The 18780-nt window shown below is 46.5% G+C and overlaps 1 pseudogene; it reads left to right on the forward strand.

The window, feature by feature from the left end:
• Positions 1 to 15949, forward strand: part of LOC119357941 — a 131763-nt pseudogene extending 115814 nt beyond the window's left edge.
• Positions 15950 to 18780: the final 2831 nt, after the last annotated feature.

The raw sequence follows: 18780 nt of genomic DNA on the forward strand, positions 1-18780 counted from the left end.
CAGCAGGAGCATCTCATAGCAATTCATCATATAGCATCAACAGGAGTAGCTTATAGCAATTCATCATACAGCAGCAGCAGGAGCAGCATATAGCAACTCATCATATAACAACAGCAACTCATAGCAATTCATCATATAGCAGAGACAGTAGCAGCTTATAGCAATTCATCATATAGCAGCAGCTCATAGCAATTCATCATATAGCAGCAGCAGGAGCAGCTCATAGCAATGCATCATGTAGCAGCAGCAGAAGTAGCTCATAGCAATTCATCGTATAGTGGATCAGAATGAAAATTTGGCAAAAAATCAGAGGAGATCGTCACCTTGGTGGATGAGCTCATCCTTCAACAGCACCTCAAGGCCACGGCCTGGGAGGTGGGGAGGGGGAATAAGGTGCCGTCTGCCATAGTGTGGCATCAGCCGTAGTTGTGCAGTGCCTGCCGGAGTAGTGCGTTGGACGAACCACAGTGGAGCAGCTGCTCGGCACCATGAGAATGAGGGGCGGCGCCAGAGGAAGGAGCAGCCAGGGAGATTTTCCCCTACCCGCCGGCCATGTAGCCTAGCTGGACAGAGCATCGTCGAGGACCAGGCAAGATGGGACCAGTGGCGACAGCTCGCTAGAGGGAACCCTAGTGCTGTAGGCAGGGGATCGAGGTAGAGGTAAAGGGAGAGGAGATGCAAGTGGGCAGGGCAATGAACACTAGTGTGTTTGTTTTTACTTGTGGGTGAGGTGTGATGCGGGCATCAGCAGTTGCATTTTGAGTGTAATATAGGCAGACAACAGAGTCATTTCACTATTCCCCTTCCCTTCAATTTTTAGTGAGGTTCTACCCTAAACACCCCCCTCCAAAGCGAAATTAGTTAAGCCCAAGCCCATAACTCAAAAATGACTTCTTTACATATTTTATGGCTTATTTTGACAATAAGCCCTGAAAAGGCGGAATAGAACTGGCCCTTAACCTACAATTCAATTGTTCGTCCAATGATGAATCACTCCTGCCAGCTATAGTGTACATTTAGGCATCATCATACATGTCATAACCTAATACATGTGCATTCCATTGTAGAATGGGGAATATGCAATGTTTATGTTAGTTCATACGTTGCACATGACGTTTAAATGCTCCTTAAATCTGGTCAGTCAAGTGATGGTATTTAAGCCTCCTTCCTTGCTTCTTTTCTTGATATGTAAGATTTGCTCACACATCTGTTCAATTGCTTGTTTGCATCAGCCAGCCATACTAGGACTATTTGCTTTGATTACTTGCTATTCTTGACCTAACACTCTAACAGAGCTTGTCAACGATTTAAACGCTAAGGGCTGCTGTAGTGGGGCCTTTTCTAACTCATATGTGACATAAAGGTTTAGCTGTACACTAAAGTAGGCTCTCCAAGAGTACCAGGAGATCCAGTTCGAAGGTATGCCTAGTTTTTACATAGTGCAGACATAGTAAATGCTCATTTCATTGTGTGCAAGTGCAAGAGATGCAGCATGTTTCATTATGTGGTGTTGTTTTGTTATAATCTCAACCTTTTGTGTTCACAGACTAGAAAGTATGCACATTTATCTTCCAAGGAGACGAGTAACTAGTTTGTGTCACCTTGCAGAGGTGGTGCAATGAAGATAAGATTGAGGATTTCCAAGTACAAGATGTTAGGAAGGAGCCTTGCAAGAGAAGTAGGAGCTGCACTAAGCCTCTTCAACCTGTTAAGTTAAGTCACTGTATCCAACTCAACATTTCAATTCCTTGTTTGTTTCAGGCATAGTTAATTTGCTCTTTTCAATTGCTTTATTTGTGCTCAGTTAATGAGATGCCCAAAGAATGATGCCTGATGTTGGGTACTTGTATAACTATTAGTTGACATAATTAAATGCCTTACCATTTAATTACTCTGCCGAAGTGTGCCTGAAGCTTTGAAGTCTATTAACCAACCATTATTGCATGAGGCTCACAATCTAGTTTATACTAGGCTAATGATTGCATAGTTTTGCTTGCTGTAGTATGTTTGTATGAAACCCTCTGCTGCTCATTATGCTCCTAAGACTTTAATTGAGCTATAGAACGGCCAACTGCTTGCTTACTTCTACGCAACATGCTGTCTAAATTTGTAACTTGTCTGTGTTTTGGATTGGGCCCCAACATCATGCTCCTGTGGTGAGCTAAGAGAGATTTCTGTATGCAGGCTGCACAGACTACCTTTTTTATAATTTTTAAAATATCACCTGCTTATGCTTCATGACATGTAACATTATTGTTAGTCCTGTTTTGCCATGTACAAAATAGTCAGTCTTGCTCGCTTCACTGTTGTAACTATATATTTGCCCTAGTCATGTGTAGTTACAGAAACATTTTAGGATGAAGTGACATCAACACAAAGATCTGCGAGCAGTGCGGCATGGCCATACCGAATGATTATGATTGGAATTAGAATGTGCTGATGTTCTCGAGCATCAACTAGAGGTGGCAAGACAACGTGTACATGATTGTCAATGTACAATCAACAAGTTGAGACTGGACATGTAGGTATTAGATGCAGGAGTCAAAAAATGAAACAAGACACTGAGGTAACAACAAAGGAATTGGAGATTTTGCAGACTGAAATTTGTGCTATCTACATCCGGCCAATCCTATTTTCTGAAGAGATTATAGTTCAAATGGTAAGTTATGTTGATGTGCTTCCATGATGTACGAGCTGTATTTGCCTAGTGTATGTAATTTGCTATTTGTGTATGTTTTATTATCACTGGTGCCGAACCATAATGCCCAGTGGGTATAATCTGCTGTAATTTCTTTATTGTATAGTGTAGGATTATTCTATGTTTCTATGCCTTAGTCTCTTTATTGTATAATGTATGTTTTTTAGAGGTGATAGTATAGAGTAGGATAATTCTTTGAATATGCTATATCGTTCAAAAAGGGGCCAACTCGCCCAAACGTTGTGACCATGGCCCTCCACAGGCCTTACGATCTATGGGCCATCTATGGGACGGACGATCCATGGCCTTCTATGGCTGTCGGATCTGTGGGCCTTCTATGGGCTGTCGGATCCATGGGCCTTCTCTCGGCTATCGGATCCATGGGCCTTCTATGGGTTGTCGGATCCATGGGCCTTCTATGGGTCATCGGATCAATGGGCCTTCTATGGGCCGTCAGATCAATGGGCCTTCTACGGGATGTCTCATCTATGGGCCTTGTACGGGCCGTATAAGGGGCCGTAAACGGGCTAGAGTAGAAATTGCACATTTTATGGGCTGACCATAACGGACCGTAAATAAGCCGTATTTGATGATGCTATGAAAATGGCCCAACAGATTAACGAGCCACAAACGGGCCGACTTTATCCACCGGTTGAATTTGGCCCACAAGCAGAAAAAGCCAGTAACGGGCCGTAAGTAACCGAATGTTGGAAATGAGTCCAATAATAAATGGGCCCTGAGAAGGCCGAAAGGTAACACGGGCTGGAAACGACCCAATGGAATAATGGGCCGCTAATGGGTAAAAAGCGATGAACCGTTCATTACGGGCCGGTTTCACCACGGGCCGTTAATGGGCCAAGAGTTACAAAGGGACTCATATGGGCCGAAATACGTCATGGGCCATACATGGGCCGGAAGTTACAATGGGCTGGAATCATATTGGACGGCCTAGATGACGCTACTGGGCCTAATTCCGGTAGGCCTTAACGAGCCGTGGGTTAGCGGGCTGTAAATGGGCTATATGCGAACATGCCGTTAACAGTCTTTCCGTGGGCCAGGCCGCCACCTTTTTACCAAGTCAAATGGGCCGACCTTTTCACAGGAATGGGCCTCTGTTGGGCCATGCCACGTGTCGACGTATCATAGGCGGCTTGGTTCCAATGAGTGGATGACATCTGTCCCAATGGTGAGCCGAGACGTGTTTCCTCCAGCCAATGATGAATTTGCACGTGGAAAATCCCCATTGGTCGGGGCTGTTACCGGGTTACCGGACCCAATATCTTAATGGTGTTCCGTTATGATGGATGCCACGTGTCGGTCACCCTTGACGAAAGCACTTCTGTGGCGCATGATTTATCATGATGGAAGTGGACACTTCTGTGATGATAATTTTGGTAATGTCATTGAACACTTCTACCGACAGCACAGGTATGACTATCTTGATTCTGTCATAAAATCGTCATGGATGTACATGCATGGCAAAAAACATGACCTACTGTGACAAACACGTATCATCACGGAAGTGTGTTTTTTTAGTGACATCAGTGAGGTGCTTACTGAGTCCAAGCAGAGATATCCACGCTGGCAGAAGCTTGTATATGGGGTGTTCATGGCCAGCCAGAAGCTTAAGCAATATTTTCTGGGTCATCCCATCACTGTGGTTAGTTCTGCTCCTTTAGAGGACATTATTCAGAACAGAGAAGCCACAGGTCGGGTAGCCAAGTGGGCTATTCAGTTTGGTCCTTACGGTTTGAAATATATGCCTCGCATGGCCATCAAGTCTCAGGCATTAGTGGATTTCATCAATGACTGGACAGAGCTGTAGATGCCTGAGGAAAAGCCAGATAACACATATTGGACTATTCACTTTGATGGGTCCAGACAATTGGAGGGCTCGAGGGCTAGAGTTGTGCTTGCTTCCCCTCGAGGTGATAAATTCTGTCATGTTCTCCATTTGATGTTTCCTTGCACTAACAATGCAGCTGAATATGAGGCCTTGCTCCATGGTCTTTGGATGGCTAAGGAGATGAGCTTAACCCGGGTTAGGTGCTTTGGCAACTCAGATTTGGTGGCTCAGCAAGTATCTGGTACTTGGGATTCCAAGGATCAACTCATGGCGGCTTATCGACGAGAGGTGGACGTTATTACTAGTCACTTCAAGGGTTATCAAGTTGAGCATGTTGATCGGAGGAAAAATGAAGCGGCGGATGCTTTAAGCCGGTTGGGTTCTCAAAGTAAACCGGTGCCGCCTAATGTCTTTCTTGATGTTTTGCATAACCCGTCGGTCAAGTTACCTACACAAGAAGATTTGGCTATTCCTGACCCTGAAGCTCAGTTGGTGGCGGCTCTTCATGTATTTCCATATTGGACAATCCCTTATTTGGTTTATATGATCCAGTGCGAGTTACCTGAGGATGAAACCTTAGCCAGGCAGATAACCCGACGGTCTAAGTCAGTGACAATTGTTAATGGAGAGATACATCGTCGCAGTGTCACAGGGGTGTTTCAATGTTGTGTTTCTCCAGAAGAGGGTTGTTTATTCCTGCTTAAGATTCATGAAGGAGACTGTGATCATCATGCCGATACAAAATCTCTCGTAGCTAAAGTTCGTCATGGGTTTTATTGGCCAACAGCTCATGCTAATGCGGAGGGCCTGGTTAGCAGGTGTGATGGATGTTAGAAATTTTCACGACGAGCTCATGTGCCGGCTCAAGAATTGAGGATGATTCCAATTACTTGGCCGTTTGTAGTTTGGGGGCTTGATATGATTGGACCTTTGAAAAGATCCAAGGATAAGAAGACCCACCTTTTGGTGGCGGTTGATAAGTTCACTAAGTGGGTAGAGGCAGAGCCAGTCAGTAAGTGTGATGCAGCAACAACGGTTCAATTCATGAAGAAGGTGATCTTCCATTTTGGCTTTCCACACAACAACATAATAGACAATCCCACTAATCTCTCTATGGGTGCTATGGAAAATTTTTGTCAACGTGAGCATATCCGGCTTGTTGTGTCGTAAGTGGCTGACCCCCAATCTAATCGTCAAGCTAAGAGAGCCAATTAAGAGATCTTGAAAGGCATCAAGCCCTGGCTTATGGTTCCCCTGCAGAGGATGCCGGGTTGTTGGGTGGAGGAGTTACCTTCCGTGTTATGGAGCATTAATACCACCCCTAACAGATCTATGGGATACACACCTTTCTTTATGGTTTACAGAGAAGAGGCGGTTCTCCCTAGTGATATCCATCATGATTCACCACGTGTGGTGGCTTATGTTGAAGCTGACAATGAAAAGGCACATCAGGAAGCACTTGACCTGTTGGATGAGGAGCGTGACATCGCAGCGGCTCGTTCAGCGATTTACCAGCAAGATCTACGCCATTATCACAGCCGCCGGGTTAAAACCAGAACTTTCCAAGAAGTCGATCTGGTGCTCCGGCTTATCCAAGATCTGATTGATATGCACAAGTTATCCCCACTTTGGGAAGGACCCTTTGTGGTCAACAAGAATCTGAACAACGAGTCATATTACCTTATCGATGTTCGAGACCACAAGGACTCACACATGTCAGAGGAAGAGACCCGCCGGCCGTGGAATATTGCTCATCTTCAGCCTTACTACACTTGAGCCACTGCTATTCTGATGTACATATTTTTGACAATGTATATATTATGATAAATGTAATAAATCGGCATCCCTGCTAAAGCAGGGCCTCTGTCGCCTTTCTTTTAAATACCGAGTTTTTGGTCACTTGGGGGCTTTTGGTTTATAGAGCGAAGTTATGATTACCCTTTGATCCGGCTTATTGGCCACACACACAAAAAAAGAAGCTTGGGGGATTTTACCCAAGTTAAAGGGACCAAAGCGAGTCTGCTACAAAAGCACAACTCAAACATAGGTGCCCCTTGAGCACAGCTCAAAATATTGCTTGGGGGCTTTTTTGTTCTAAAGAACAAAGAGTTTGTATAACCCTTGTAATAGGCTTAAAATCCAGGCTTGCAAGCCAGGTGTATTCACCTAAAACCCCGGGTTATCCTGCCTTTTTAAGTAAGCCACTCTGCCCAGGTAATCCTGGAATGACCCGCCAAAAATTTGACAAGTCAATCTTATGCGGACACTGAACTTGTCAAAGTTAAAACGACAATTGGTTATGTGAGGTCCATCTTATAAGGTTTGTATATAGGTTTAACTCAATGGCTGTGCGGTCCGTGAAAGCACTTGATTTTTGGCCTGGCAGCCCATGAAAGCCTCGTTTTTCGCCTATTTTTATTCGACAGATTTTCTTTTTGAGGTTTATTTGATGAGTCTTATAAAGCTTTGTAATTATAATTCACCAGTGTTTATTAACCCAGCCTGGTTTTTGACTATAAGTCGCCAGTATGAGATGAGATATTATCCGGTGTTTATTAACCCGGCCTGGCTTTTGAATATAAGTCGCTAGTTTGAGATAAGATAATATCCGGTGTTTATTACCCCAGCCCAGCTTTGTTTATAAATCGGCAATCTCTGATAGTTACCAATGCTCAAATTTTGGGTTATCACCCTAACCGCACTGGCTTGGTAAACCAACAATGTGATCAAATATCACAAGTATGACATATTTTTAATCGTATATGGTTATTATTCAATTCATCCTTGGTTATAAACTGTGATAGTTCCTCTGGTTTATATCGGGCATTATAACCCATCCAGCGATAAACCGCCAGGACACTTTTCACCTGTTGTATGGAGGAAAAGATTCAAAATTGCTAAAGTCATAAAGGATACATGGCATATGTTAATATGGCAGATGAACAGTGTCATGCACAGCAAAATATGCATGATGGCATAGCAGAATAAGAGTTTAAAGCTAGCCTATTACAAGGCGCTTGGTGCCCAAAAGGATAATCGTTTTTAAGTCTTGCAGAAAGCAGATGATAAACCGGCCCTGGTTCATGAATCTTGGCCTAGCTGACTTGAAGGTTGCGATACATCCCTTGCTGGTTCGTCTTCCACCTCCACCGTCTGGAAGTTGGGTTTGGACCAGTCAAAGCCACGCAAGGCTACGAATTTAGCTTCATCGTCAATGAGATCAGATGGGTCAATATTAGGGGCGATAGTGTGCTTACGAATCGGCGGAATTAAATCCATCATTTTATACGAAGGAGTCTGCATCTTCTGATTATCTGCATCATAAGCCGACTGGTACTTGGTGAGATTAGTCTCTTCAGCGATGATTGTTGCATGTGGACGAATCTCTTTGACATGGGCGGCAAAGTCTTGTTGGTCAAAAGAGGTTCCATCTTCCTTCATACTAGGATACCCACTAGCTACATCTGTCGGGTCTAGTTCCGGTGCCCATGCTTTGGCACGGCTCAAGGCTGGTACAGCTCCGGCTCTAGCACAAGACCGTTTGATTTCTTGGAACCTGGTGGGCAAGATGGACAGTTTCTGCAAAACGTCACTTAACAAGTTTGGCCCTTGATTCGTTGGGGAGATAGTAGCAAGAGTCCGCTGAGCTCTAGTGTATAATTTCTCAACAAGCGTATAAACCGCCTTGAGCTTCACCAGCGTATCTGGGCTAAGATTACTGCTCCTGGGACCTGAAAAAGTTCAAACAATTGGATCAGTGGCGGCTTACATTATGAAGACAAATACTTATTTTGGATAAATAACAAGGGGATTTACCGAAGATAGCAGAAACCATCTGAGACACACGGTGTTTTAAACCAGCGAGTTCAGTGGTAGCTTCCTCAAGAGTCGCCTCTGCCTTCTTAGAACACTATATCAAGGAAGTTTTTTCTTCAGCCCAAGCCTTTTTATCCTCATCAAAACTGGTCTTCATGTTTCCGACTCAGACACACTAAACTGGAATTTTGATTCTGCCTTCCGGGTCTCATTGTCTTGAGCTGCCAGCCGAGTCTTGGCATCATTCAGTTGATACAATAGTTTAGTGGTAGCAGCGTGCAGGCAACACAGATTTATCAAACATATTTCAAGGTGGGTTACAACAGTTAAGTCCCAAGCGCTTTGCAAGCGAAACCACTTGGCACTTGGGGGCTAATGTATGTCAACACAATTTTTCAACGGAAATGGCTTTTCTAAAGTCCCAGGTGTTTGGCAAGCAACAACACTTGGCACTTGGGGGCTAATTCATATTGTTTGTCTCTTCCTAAAGACGAGCCGGGCGAACTGTCAACAGTCTCAGCTGACTCATGGGAGCTATACAGTCTAGTTCTGTTCTTTTACAGTGATCAATAGGACCAACTCATTCATACTGATTAAGCCAGCCCTTGGGGACTACAAATGCAATATGCTAGTAGCAGCATCTGGATAGTTTTCAACCGGACGTGGAGGGAGTCTAGGATAGAAGCTTATAAGTTTTGAAGTCTATAGATTATTCATTCTTATCCTAATCAGCAGACTTGGGGGCTGGCAGTATATATAACTTATATAAGCCGGAAGACGTACCTCATACTTGTGGTGCATCTGTTTGACCATCTCTATTTCCAAGTCAGAGCTGGAGTGTACTTGATTGAGATAACCAAATAATACTTCACTATTACTCAATTGAGCATAGTGGGAGACATCGAACCTCACTTTCCGTCTTTCATGACTTCTTGTTTGGAAGAATGTCTCACTAGTACAGTTGGATTCCTCGGTTCAGTAAATCTGGTGCCAGTGATTAAAATGTCATCACCATGAGTCTCTGGCGGGTTAACTAAGTTTGACAGTTCAGTAGTCGACGGGTCAATAGTGGTTTCGTCAATAGACGGCTCAGGTATCTCAGGTTGAGCATTGGAAGCAGGGTCTTCTGGTTGTTCAGGGTGTTCTAGTATAAAGGTTGGCTGGTCCGATTCAGCAGTTTTCGGATCGTCGGTCGGCTTTGTCACCTTCGGTTTCTTGTCGGGCTTTGCTTGACCGCTAAAAGGAATTTGGACAAGTCAGCATAATGATGAAGATATAAAGGTACAGTAGAGAGATAATTATTCTTACCCAGGGGCAGTCTTGAAAGCCGGCAGTTGAGTCTGTGATGAATCGCGAGAGGAAGAACGGGAAATCTCCTGCAAAGAAGGAATCAAAGGAATTGAGTGGTTAACAAAAGAAACCCGCCGGTAAATAAAAGAGTAAAGGTTAAAAAGAACCTCATTTTGGCGTTTCTGATGATTGTTTTGTAAACCGGAGGATAAATCTTCACCTCCACTAGTACGAGTCTGGCGGCGGCTCTCATGTTGCTGTCGTTTTAAGAGAAAATGAGGATCTAAATAAGACAAGGGGTGTGAAAACCTTACTTTCCGGGTTACCCGCCGAAGTTTCTGCCTTGGTAAAGGTTTTGAGTTATCTCTTCTTCGACTTCTTGGCTGGCTCCCGTGTCATCCTGGCAATAGTCAGTGTCAATAAGGTTGTTAAAAAACAAGCCAAGAGAGTCAAGGGCTACCTCCGACTCAGAGGTTTCGTCCAACTTAAGCAGACCAGAGGCGCTTGGTTTCTTCTTAGACCTCCTGATGGTCTTTTGGTGGCTTTTACGGCAGCCCTTGCCTTTTTGGCAGCCTCATGGTCATATTTGGCTTTCCAGAAGTCAGATTTAGCCTACAGAAGAATAACATAGTTGAGTTCATGCAATGATTGGGTGATGAAGTAAGGTAAAAGAAATCAAGAGACTTACCGCTGGCGGCGGGTTAAGCTTGTAGAAAGGATTCAAGCCCACTTTGCTACAATCTTCAAATTTGCTATTTACAAGCGTCATTGCCTTTTCAATGATGCCCTTTTCCATCAAACATAGAGAGCTATGGCGCAAGGGATCATCCGTTCCTCCAGTATAAGTACACAATAAGCCGGGACGATGGCTTAAGGGTATGATACGCCATGCGACCCAACAGTGGATTAAATCGACTCTGGTTAAACCATTTCCTAGCAAGGCTTGGACTTTTCTGATTGTAGGAACGAGTTTCTTGTGTTCAACGGCGGTAACTTTATTAGGGAGTTGATAACTTGAGTCGATACGTTCAGCACGATAACCCGGCAATGGATTTTCATCAGACGACGAGATATCTTTGCAGAAGAACCATGTTTGATTCCAGTCCTTGGGGTGACTCGGTAGAGCTGCTTGAGGGAAGATAGCATCCCTTCTACGCTGGATTGAAATTCCACCAAGTTCCAAGCTGGGCCCGTTGGTGAACTCATTTTGCCGGTTCAGGTAGAATTATTCCCTGAAAAGCTCAACGCTAGGCTCTTCTTGAAGATATACCTCATAGAAAACTTGAAAGTTACATATTTCTGATATGGAGTTGGGTCCAATGTCTTGCGGATGGAGCTTGAAGAAGTGCAGGACATCCCTAAAGAACATAGAGCCGGGTGGTGAGAAGCCCCGGTTCATATGATCCGTAAAGACAATAACTTCACCATCCTTTGGCTGAGTTCTCTCTTCGCCCGGGTCAGGAGCACGGTAATGCATGACACTTTTCTCTAGAAAATATCCAACAGTGACAAAATCCTTCAAAGTGCTCTCAGTGACGATGGAGGGAGCCCAGTTACATGTCGTAATTGTCTTTGGCGGCATGGTGAAAGGACAACCTAAAGAAAGGACATAATTTGCTGTCTCAAGTTAGTTGGCGGGATTACAAGTTAACAATTGCAGTGCATGTTCAGAAATGTTGCTTATGTGAGGGCTAATGATATATGAAGTAATGATAAGCCGGCAGAATAAGCCGCCATGACTAAGATATTAAAGAGCTACCAAGAGTAAAATTTGCTAAGTGTTGGGAAAACAGGCTCCATAGGTTGAAGTTGTAAATTCAGATCTACCGCTGTTCAGAAAAGGGGATATATTCGAAACCTATAAACGCGACAGTAGAAAAACAGAGGTGCCCTAGAGGAGATCTGTCGCGATGAGGATATATTCTAGTATAAAAAAACAGGTACTAAAACTACTACCGCGCAAGATTTATATGTTTTTTGGATCTAATCCATGGATCTAAGCAATGAGAAGGAAGGACGACGACGAACAGTGATGAAACCTAATGACAGATCTATGATGAAAGAAAGAGGGCTCACTGATGCTGTTAGGACAGCGGAGTGGCACCGCGGTTTTCTTGTCCATTCAGGGTGATGCGGCGGCTGGAGTTGAGGTCGGAGACGAAGGTCGACGGTGACAGGGTTCGTGTAGGTTGGTGCGCCGCGAGGAGGAAGAAAGCGAGAAGGAGAAGGAGAAAACTGAAAGGTGACTCTGTGGCCCTATTTATAGGCTTGGAAGTACAAATGGCAGACGCGGGAATCGAGGGACAGTAAAATGGATATGTGTCGGCACTGGCGCCTCGATTTTCGGAGGGTCAGTAAAGAAAGACATTTATTAAGATTTGGACTCCGTGTAGCATTACTCACAGGTGATGTCATGGCGGGTTATTACAACTTTTTGAGATGATGTGATGGCAGGTGACAATATTTCACAGTAAGAGGAGGAAGGATTTTTCTAAGTTTTGAAGATTGACAAGAACAAGTTCAAATCAACCCGGGCCTAATGTTGGGGATGTGACTATCAGGTATGACCCGCCCAGGAGGGGCCGGGTCATCCCTATGGCGGTTCATCTCAATTAAGCCCAAGAGCAGAGTAACAATGGCGGTTCATAGATAGGCTTAGTAGAGGGCACAAACCTGAAGGCGGCTTAAGGCCCACGGATATAAACCGCCATGTATATAGATTTGTATTGTAAGGCATGTAAGAAATGTCATCGAGCCGGATACGTTGTATAAGCCGGCCGGGACTCTGTAGGCCGCAGGGCGTCAACCCGTGTTTATAAGGGGACGACCCAGCAGCAGCTTATGACAAGAAACAACAGATCGAGAGCCGGGTCAAGCGTATTCGCTCCCTGCTCATCGGAACCATAGCAATACCACCTCTAACTAGATTAGGCTTTTACCTTCACTGTAAGGGGATGAACCCCTTTAAGCTAACTTCATCGTGATGGCTCCACAACTAAGTCCTCACACTAGGACATCTGTCGTGACAATTCCACGACAAGTGTCGAGCTGGCCCCTTGAGTTTTAGTGGGGGGTATTTGATGGCATGAAGATCATCACTGCAGTGAATATGTAGAAGGAAATCTTTGATCCATACCGCAGCGTCTATTGTCCCATCATATGATTGGATGTTCACGGGTTTAAACCCTTCTGGGAATTCATGCTCCATTACTTCATCAGTGAAGCAAAGGGGGTGTGTGGCGCCTCTATATCGGTCCACATCGTGACGTAGCTTGGATGGAGTTCGTTTGCCGGTTTCGGCCCAAGAGTGATTATGCTTGTCACGTTCGGCTAGATGGCTGTCGTCACGTGTTGGGGCGTGCCCCCGTGATCCGTAGATCGATCTGGTCAGTCCTGCTCTAGTGTCCAGGTCCTGCCGCATGTCATATGTATATTCCAGAGATTTTTTATCTGTACCTTTACGAAGAGGTGGGACGGGACGGTGTTCAGCTTGAGTTGCCGCTTTGTCCCAGCCACGTGGTGGTCGATCAGCCGCATTACACGCTGATGGTACGGGCTCAAGTGCCTCGTCATTGAATTGAGGTAGCAATTTGCGCTTTGGGTAACTTTTGGTTGGGCGCTAGAGGCCGTATTCCTCGGCTTCCAGGACATTAGTCCATCTATCGTTTAGCAGATCTTGATCAGCTGGAAGCTGCTGCTGCTTCTTTTTCAGGATCCTTGCAGTGGCTATTAGCCGGCGCTTAAAGCGCTCCTGTTTGAGAGGTTCCTCAGACACGATAAAATCCTCCTTTCTGAGGCTCACCTCATCCTCGGAGAGCGGAAGATAGTTACTGTCCTCCGAGTCTTTGTTTACGGCCTGTTCATCGGGGCTGACTCGCCCATCTTCTCATTCATCCTGTTCGGAGGTTGGCTCAACGGGGTCTTCATTGTCCTCGGCATCGTCTAGAGTATTGTTTTCTCCTATGCCTGTATTGGTATCTTTTCTGCGGCGTGACCTAGAGCGGTGCCGCTGTCGTCGGCACTTTGGCTATATCTCAGGAGGTATATCCTCGACTATGTCTTCTTTGTCATCTCCATTAGCTTCTTAGGGTGTATCCACCATGTACACGTCATATGAAAAGGTGGCCGACCAGCGTCCGGTAAACAGCGGGTTTTGGGCCTCCTCTTCTCCGGCATCGTCGTCCATACCATCCATGTTTTCGGAGTCATAATCGAGCATGTCTGTTAAGTCCTCGACCATGGATATAAAGCGTGTAGTGGGTGGGACGCAAAATTCCCTACTCTGAGCACCTAGTTCGAGCTGGGCATAGTTCGGACGTTGCTCCTCTGTAATGACAAGGGATCGCATTAAGTCCTGAGCCCCGCTTAAAGGTGAGGTTTGTCCCGAGAGAAGAGAGCCCGTGGAGTACGGCGAGAGGGAGACTCCTTGGCCGAACTCACAAGATGCTGACTCCGAGTATTCGGAGCCCGTGTCCGGAGAAGAGTCCAGCTCCATGATGGCTGCCAGCGACACTACTTCCCCCGGCTCTCCCACAATGGGCTTAGTGGCCGCAGATAGTCCGGCGGCCTCAGGGAGCATGTATTCGGGCCTGGCGATATGCTCAGGATCTAAGGCCAGAGCGGAGATTGAGGGCGCGAATCCTTGGAAGACCAAGTCTCCTTGGATATCAGTGACATAGTCCAGATTTCCAAAACTAATCTGGTGACTTGGGGCGTAGCTGTCGATCTGCTCTAGATGGCCAAGTGAGTTGGCCCGCAGTGCAAAGCCACCGAACACAAAGATCTGGCCGGGGAGGAAAACCTCCCACAGGGCAGCATTGTTGTAGATGATTGAGGGAGCCATCGAACCTTCTGGTGACGACGCAGCAGAACTCTCAATGAAAGCACCAATGTCGGTGTCAAAACTGGCGGATCTCTGGTAGGGGGGTCCCGAACTTTGCGTCTAAGGTTGATGGTTACAAGAGGCAGAGGACACGATGTTTTACCCAGGTTCAGGCCCTCTTGATGGAGGTAATACTCTACGTCCTGCTTGATTGATATGGATGAGTATGAGGATTACAAGAGTTGATCTACCACGAGATCGTAATGGCTAAAACCATAGAAGTCTAGCATGTATGATTGTGATTGCCTCTGCGGACTAAACCCTCCGGTTTATATAGACACCGGAGAGGACTAGGGTTGTACAAAGTTGGTTACACAGAAAGGAATCTTCATATCCGAACGCCAGGATTGCCATCCATGCCAAGGAGAGTCCCATCCGGACACGGGAGAGAGTCTTCTGTCTTGTATCTTCATAGCCCATTAGTCCGGCCCATGTCACACATGTCGGACGCCCGAGGACCCCCTTAATCTAGGACTCCCTCACCCCTGCCGCCATGGTACCAAGACGGAAGAAGGGAAAGAAGGAGTCCCGTACCTCGGCCCCCGCGACGCTGGTCTTCGAGCCCGCCATCGAGCGGTCGGTGGTGCTCAACCAATAAGTGATGAGCAAGGTGCGCCTGGCACTTGCCGCTTATTTCAATGAGTGGGGGGCGACGGTGGCCTGGCCTGCTTCTCGCGCAGAAGTTGATAGGATGACCACCGAGGTCCCCATCCATCTCCACACCCTCTAGCAGGCTTGATTCCCCCCTTCTCCAATTTATTCAATGCGGTGCTCTTGCATTACCAGATCAATGCGCTGCATCGATCTCCAATCCATCATCCTCCTTGCCGTCTTCGCCTTTGTCTATGAAGCCATGGTGGTCATTGCCCCTTCCGTGGCTCTGCTTCGCCACTTCTTCTCGCTGCACCTAACAGATCCTCTCCAGCGCCCAGGGTGTGTATCCCTCCAGGCCGTCGCGGTGATGGCCAGCTCGAGGATTAACTTTGAGCTCTCGCCGGTCGTCGGAGGCTTCCAGAAGAGGTTGGTGTTCGTGGACGTTGGCATGCGCAGCCCCCTGCTGCTTCTCCCCCTGATCCCAGCAGCTCCGAGCTCTGGTTGGGGGCATGCGAAGCTCACCGATCAGAGGCTCGCCCATGTCTGGCTCCGGTTCACCAGGTTTAAGGACCTCGGAGTGATGGTGCCCATGGTGGTAAAGGAGTTCATCCGGTGTCGCATCGCTCCGCTTCAGCGCCACACCCGGCAGATGTGGACCTTCTCCGACTACGAGGACTGCATGAGGCTCCAGGCGCCTGCCCTTCCTCTTGTGGCATGGCGCACGGTGCTTAAGCTCCTGACTGGCGTCCCGACACCAGCTGACATGCCGAAGGAGGGCTGCCTCCTGTACTGCTGCTCAAACAAGGAGGAGGTCATGAAGTAGATGCCCCTCTTCGACGAATGGGGACCACGCCCATTTGGCCTTGAACGGCCTCGAGAGAGCCCTTTCTTCATGGTCCCCCTTCCTGCCGCGAGTGCGATGCCTGCCCCAGGAGCGGGTGTAGGGGGCGGTTCCTGTCGAGCGATGGCGACGTTGCTGCTGAGGAATCGGCACCACTTGGGGCTCCTGAGGTACCATCCCCTGGGACCCCGGAGAGCCGTCCTAAGGAAACGGCCTGTGGGGCGACGCAGTCCGATGCTCCTGAGGCCGGAGCCCCCGAGGCCCCGGTGAACCGCCACAAGGTGAGTACCGAGGTCTCAGCACGGTCCAGCACCCCTAAGGACGCCTCCTCAGGAGTTACACCATCCGCGCTAGGCCTTGGTGACCGCGCCCAGGGCTTAGGCCAGCTCCGACCAAACTTCGCGGCACTCCGCAAGAGGAGGGGGTCTCCAAGCTGCAGTGGTGGCGCCTTCTGGTTATTGAAGCAGAGGAAGTACATTGCTATTGACGAGCGAGTACCTTATCTTTGCAATTATTCGAGTACCGCTTCTCCTCCTAACCGTGATTCCTCAGGATCCCTTCTGCTAAGGAGACAATGTTTGGCGAGAAGCAACCTCCTCCTGCTTCGAGTCCTCTGCTGACCTTCCGTGCCCTAAGCCAGCCTGCAGCACTTGGCGCGAGGTCAGCCGGAGAGGCAAGCACACCTCCCGTACCTGCGGCAGCGCCATGCAGGCAGAGACAGAAGCTGGGTGCGTGGAGAGCGATGAGTCGGTGGCCAGCTTCTCCGTGTCCGCCGCCATCATCAAGGAGAAGTAGAACATGGGAGGCCGTCACCACTTGCGTCCCATGAAGGCCACCGCTGAGGCAACTATTGCGCATTCAGGTGGTTTCTTTGCTGCTTCGTCTCTTCTGAGGACCTTCGTCGACCCCGCAAGTGTCTGTCGGACATGAGGAAGACAAAGGGATCCACGAGCGGCCATTTAGATTATGTACTCCCTCTCGAGCTGGCGGGAAATATTTGTTCTAAGAGTCGATAAATTTATGTATCTATAACTAAAATAAGTCTAGATACATCCATTTCTAGGACAAGTATTTCTGGACGGAGGGAGTATTAATTATACCAAGAGAGTCGGATTGGCACCGCTTAGTTCATGTAAATGTAATGAAATCCATCATGTTTATATGAAGATCTAGCTTTTTTATACGAAATCCTTCTTGCTTATGTGAAATCAGTCCGTGTTTGCAGGAATTTCATCTGGTTGGTTAGAGTTGTGAAAATGTATGCCGCTGGCGTTTGATTTCGTCCTCCGCGGAAGGAAGCGGGAGGAAATTTGCCGGCTGCCATTGGAGATGCTCTTATGCTAGAAATAATAGAGTGACATCCAATCCATTTGAGTTAATTGTGTGTACGATTGCCCCTCTATAAAAAGTTAATTGCATGTACAGTGTACACGTGACTTGAGGGTGGCTACAGCTTCGTACAGAAAGTTAAACAAAAGCAAGTCCATCTGTAATCTTGTATTCTAAGTATTCTTTGGGTTCCACTGTCAGTACAGTAGCGAAATAAGTATATATATTAAATAATTAATATATAATATAAAAAATCTAAAGTTAAAGACAGAATTCTAACTCATGTCATCATGTTGCCAGCATCTGGCGCTAACCAGTCCAGCACATTTTTGTTGTAGACCATGCTGGAGATATATCTCCATGTCTACTCTTATACTCCATCCGTTCCTAAATACTCCCTCCGTTCCCAAATATAAGACCTTTTAGGGATTCCACTATAGACTATATACGGAGCAAAATGAGTGAATCTACACTCTAAAGTATGTCTGTATACATTCGTATGTAGTCTATAGTAGAATCTCTAAAAGGACTTATATTTAGGAACGGAGGGAGTATTTGTCTTTTTCCGATTTTAAATGGACTACCACATACGGATGTGTATGTAGACATATTTTAGGGTGTAGATTCACTCATTTTGCTCCATATGTAGTCACTTGTTGAAATCTCTAAAAAGACAAATATTTAGGAACAGAGGGAGTTGAAAACAGAGTTGGTGATGATGGTGTGCGTGCCATCCTGCAATATAGGCCGTCGGATTTATATCTAACGGATAGAAAGGAAACTATGGAAATTTTGCAAAAATATACCCACACCCCTCTCCACGTTCGCAAATACGGCCTTCCCTCGTTCATCCTTTTCTCTCACAAGATAAACTACTCATACGAATGCATCTTGATGTTCCATGCAATGCAAAGGTATCTAGCTAGTTTCTTTTAAAATAGTTACTACGATAATTGGGTTGAAGTGATATATTTTATGTCTGCCCCGAATGATTTCAGACTCACTAGTAGTAATAAAGAAAAGGTTGCCTTGTTAATTTACAGAAAACAGGGTGAAAACTATCACATGAAGCCGGTAAAAACGAGGCACACTGGGTTCAGCGTCATCATCACTACAGCTATGCGCGCGCAAGAAGTCTACATATCTAGGGGCTACTGAGCGAGGCACAGAGACACAATGTTCGAGAGAAACCAATTGACAGACTACGACCAGATCAAGTTGTCACCCTTCTGCTATCATTGTTGGGGTGGGGGGGGAGGAGGAGGGAGAGAAAGACGTATCGAGAGTGTGCGTGGTAGGGACAGAGGCACAACTAGCGAGTGTGTGTGTGTGTGTTTTAAAGAGGAGTAGATAGATTCCTATCAACATCGAGGTGCCACCCTACTTCTTCGGTGTCGCATAGTGTGAGTGTGTGTGTATGTGTGTTTGAGAGAGAAGCCAGTCGATAGATTAGTATTAAGATCGTGGTGTCACCCTACACCTTC

Source organism: Triticum dicoccoides, chromosome 2A (assembly GCF_002162155.2).
Source record: "Triticum dicoccoides isolate Atlit2015 ecotype Zavitan chromosome 2A, WEW_v2.0, whole genome shotgun sequence".
NCBI lineage: Eukaryota > Viridiplantae > Streptophyta > Magnoliopsida > Poales > Poaceae > Triticum > Triticum dicoccoides.